This window comes from Penaeus vannamei, chromosome 28 (assembly GCF_042767895.1).
Source record: "Penaeus vannamei isolate JL-2024 chromosome 28, ASM4276789v1, whole genome shotgun sequence".
In the NCBI taxonomy this organism is placed as follows: domain Eukaryota; kingdom Metazoa; phylum Arthropoda; class Malacostraca; order Decapoda; family Penaeidae; genus Penaeus; species Penaeus vannamei.
Window position 1 is genome coordinate 32,423,027 of NC_091576.1, and position 5,000 is coordinate 32,428,026.

General features: G+C 50.9%; 1 protein-coding gene across 5 annotated transcripts in view; it reads left to right on the forward strand.

Moving 5' to 3' along the window:
* The window catches only part of LanB2 (laminin subunit gamma-1), a 102,595-nt gene that overhangs the window by 70,497 nt on the left and 27,098 nt on the right, over positions 1–5,000 (forward strand). The window lies entirely within an intron of this gene.

The window sequence follows — 5,000 nt, forward strand, 5'->3', positions numbered from 1 at the left end:
TCACTCTCTCTCTCTCTCTCTCTTTCTCTCTCTCTCTCTCTCTCTCTCTCTCTCTCTCTCTCTCTCTCTCTCTCTCTCTCTCTCTCTCTCTCTCTCTCTCTCTCTTCTCTCTCTCTCTCTCTTTCTCTCTCTCTCTCTCTCTCTCTCTCTCTCTCTCTCTCTCTCTCTCTCTCTCTCTCTCTCTCTCTCTCTCTCTCTCTCTCTCTCCCCCTCCCTCTCTCTCCCTCTCACTCTCTCTTTCTTTCCTTTATTTCTCTCTCTCTCTATTTCTCTCTCTCTTTCTCTGTCTCTCTTTCTCTCTCTCTCTCTTTCTCTCTCTCTCTCTTTCTCTTTCTCTCTCTCTCTCTCTCTCTCTCTCTCTCTCTCTCTCTCTCTCTCTCTCTCTCTCTCTCTCTCTCTCTCTCTCTCTCTCTCTCTCTCTCTCTCTCTCTCCTCCCTCCTCCCTCCCTCCCTCCCTCCCTCCCTCCCTCCCTCCCTTCTCTCCCCTCTTCCTCAAATCAGACAGACAGACCGAAAACCAGACACAGACAGACAGACAAACACACAGACACCTCCTCCCCCTCCCCCTCCTCCTCCTCCTCCTCCCTCCTCCCCCCCCCCCCCCTCCTCCTCCTCCTCCCCCTCCCCCTCCTCCTCCTCCTCCTCCCCCTCCTCCCCCTCCTCCTCCTCCTCCCCCCCCTCCTCCTCCCCCCCCCCCGACCCACCCACCTTGCATCATCTCAGAAACAATATCTCGAAGCTTTTATCGCGGTCGGAATGGCAGATTTGAGAAGGGCGCAAGTTGCAAGCCAGATCTCGAAAGCCTCCTTGAGTTGCACGGCGACTTGGTCTCGGCGGGGATCTGTCTCCATTAAGGGGGGGGGGGAGGAGGGGGGGCAGGGAGGGGGGAGGGGGGAGGGAGGGGCTTAAGATGGATTTTTTTTTTTTCGGTATAGTTTTTTCTGAAATGTATTTTTTATGTTGGTTTGGTCGTATATATATATCATTATTTTCTGTTACTTCTGCGTCTGCGGTTTGTAATATTATCGTGCCTGTTGTTTTTATTTTTGTTATTGTTGTTATGTTTGTTTTTAATTTTTATTTTAGGGGAGAGGGGTGAGAATGATTTTTTTTCTTTCTTTCTTTTTCTTTCTCTCGTCTTCTCCACATCCGCCATTCTCTGGTCCTATTCCTCATCCTCCTCTTCATCCTCTTGTACCTCCTCCTTAGATATTCTCCTCCTCCTTCTCCTTCGTCGTCTCTTGTTCCTCGTGTTGTTCCTTCACTACCACTTCCTCCATCTCCTCTTCCTCTTCCTCTTTTTTGTCATCTTCCTTTGCCTTCTTCTCCTCATCCTTCTATTCCTTCTACTCCTCCTCCTCCTCCTCCTCCTCCTCCTCTTCTCCTCTTCTCCTTCCCCTTCCTCGTTCTCCCCTATTCTTTTTTCATATTTATCCTCTTCCTCTTTTCCTGCTATTATGTCTTGGGAGGTGTGTGTGTGTGTGTGTGTGTGAGTGTGTGTGTGTGTGTGTGTGTGTGTGTGTGTGTGTGTGTGTGTGTGTGTGTGTGTGTGTGCGTGCGTGTGTGTGTGTGTGTATGTGTGTGTGTGTGTATGTGTGTATGTGTGTGTGTGAGTGTGTGTGAGTGTGCGCGCGTATGTATGTGTGTGTGTGTGTGCGTATGTGTGTGTGTATGTATGTATGTGTGTGTGTGTGTGTGTGCGTCAGTGCGGGCGCGTGTCCTTTCGCCAGACGGACTCGAGACCTGGTGGGTGTCGGAGCCTAGTCCTCTCCCATTTTTTTTGTTTTTTTCCGTTTTTGTTTTAGCGCCGCAGATCCCGTGGGCTTTCCTTGCCAACGCCCATGTGGTGGACAGGGCGACGGAAGCCTTGGGCGTGCTTACGGACAGTACATATACCCACGCACGTACGCAAACGCAAACACACACACACACACACACACACACACACACACACGTACGGAGATACACACGCACACACACACACACACGTACGGAGATACACACGCACACACACACACACACGTACGGAGATACACACGCACACACACACACACGTACGGAGATACACACACACACACACACACACGTACGGAGATACACACACACACACGTACGGAGATACACACGCACACACACACACACGCACATGCAGATTCAAACTACAGTCACGCGCACGCAGAGATGCATGTGTGCTTGCAACATCTCTCACCCCCCCCCCTTACACTTCCCCTACCCCCAATCTACCCTCTCGTACCCCCTGTCCTCCCCCTACGCACATACTCACCTACTTCCCCCACTCACCTACCCTCCACACACACCCTCCCTCACCTACCCTCCACACACACCCTCCCTCACCTACCCTCCACACACACCCTCCCTCACCTACCCTCCACACACCCTCCTCACCTACCCTCCACACACACCCTCCCTCACCTACCCTCCACACACACCCTCCCTCACTTACCTTCCACACACACCTTCCCTCACCTACCCTCCACACACACCCTCCCTCACCTACCCTCCACACTCCCCTCCCTCACCTACCCTCCACTCCCCCTCCCCTCACCACCACCCACTCCCCCCTCCCTCACCACCCCCCACTCCCCCCTCCCTCACCACCCCCCACTCCCCCTACTCCACATTCCCCACACACGGAAGCACCTACACACCTGACCCACTCCCACAAATACACAGATAATAGCTACCATCTACACTCTACGCCAGACACCCTCACACTATACACCATACACTCACACACCATGGAATATTCACCCCAGACGCTGCACACCATACACCCATCCAAAGTACAGAATATGCACGTAAACACACTGTATATCATACACCCCCTCATGCACTATACACCATATACCTCACATTATACACTATACACCCCTTCACGCTGTATGCACCATACACCCCCACACCATAAACCCCCTCATGCACTGTGCACCATACACCTCACAATATGCACCATACACTATACACCTCACGCTGTATAAATCATAACCTCCTCACGTACTATACACCATACACCTCACAATATACACCATACACCCCCAGACACTATACACTCCCTCACGCACTGTACACCATACACCTCACATTATACACTATACACCCCTCACAATGTATACACCATACACCCCCGCACGCACTATACACCATACGCCTCACAATATACACCCCCACACACCATAACCCCCCTCACGCACTGTGCACCATACACCCCGCCCCCCTCCCCCCAACACACTCACTATACACCATACACCCCGCCCCCCTACCCCCAACACACACACTATACACCATACACTCCGCCCCCTACACGCACACACTATACACCATACACCCCGCCCCCCGCCCCTCCCAACACACTCACTATACACCATACACCCCTGCCCCCCTCGCCCCCAACACACTCACTATACACCATACACCCCGCCCCCCCCCTACACCCACACACTATACACCCCCAAACACACTATACACCATACACCCCGCCCCCCTCCCCCCACCTACACCCACACACCATACACTATACACCATACACCTCGCCCCCCTACACCCACACACTATACACCATACACCCCGCCCCCTCCCCCCAACACACTCACTATACACCATACACCCCCTATACCCACACACCATACACCATACACCCCGCCCCCCCCTACACCCACACACCATACACCCCCCCTGCACCCACTCACTATACACCATACACCGCACGCCTTCCCCGCAGACTAGAGGTATGGCGCGTGGGCGAGGACGACACAGCGTGGGTTGTGTACCAGAACCACGCCCGTAAACGCCCATCGGCTTCACACTCATCATGGGCGGGGGAAGGGGGGGGAGGGGGAAGGGGAGGGAGAGTGTGATAAGGATAGGAGGGAAGGGAAGGTTGGATAATTGGGGGGAATGAGGGAGGGAGGAGGAGGAGGAGATGGATAATTAGCGAAGTGGGGGAGGGGTCAGAGTGAGGGGAGGGAGATGGGTGAAAAGGGGCAGAAGCACAGAGAAGAAGAGGAGAGAAAGAAGGATATGAGAGGTAAATGAGGGAGAAACGCAGAGAAGAAGAAGAAGAAGGGAAGGATAGAAAGAAGGATATGAGAGGTGAATGAGGGAGAATCGCAGAGAAGAAGAAGAAGGGAAGAATAGAAAGAAGAATATGAGGGGTGAATGAGGGAGAAGGAAAATGAATAAGGTGATGATGAATGGAAGAGGGAGAAGGAGAAATGAAGGGAGAATGAGTAAGGAATGAATGAATAAGGACATGAGGAAGAAGAAGAAGAAGGCTAGGTATAAAGACCACCTCGATAAGGATACGAAGAGGGAGGAGATGGAAAGGGAGAAAGGAAGAGAGTGATAAATGTTTGGAAAAGAAAAAAATAAGGAAAAGAGAGAAGAGAAGTAGAGAAACAGAAAATGGAAGAAATGACGATTAGAATTATGTAAATCATTTAAAATAGATATATGAATAACTGGACGAATGAACGAGAGAGAGAGAGAGAGAGAGAGGGAGAGAGCAACAGACAGTAATAATGAGAGAAACAGAGACACAGCGAAAGAAAGAGAAAGAGAATGAAAGACAAAGAAAGAGAAAAAGATTGAGAGACAAAAAAAAGAGAAAGAGAATAAAAGACAAAAAACAGGAGAGAGAGAGAGAGCGAGATAAGAGGAGAGAGAGAGAAAGAGAGACGGAGAGAGGGAGGAGGGGGCAGTAAATTGGCGTAAAATGACGAGTTCAGATAAAAGTGAGACGAGGGTTAATGACAATCAGCTGAGACGGTCGCTCGTCTTCTGCTTTCTTGCAACGAGAGAAGATGGCGGTGTTGCAGTGGTGTTGATGGGAGGAATTTTAACGGTAGCTTTAATGATGGTTGTATTGTAATTACCTGTGGCGGTGATTGTAGTGGTATAGACGCGTACATAATACCTACATTTATATAATAGTGTGTGTTGTTTGCGTGTGTTGTATACACACACACACACACACACACACA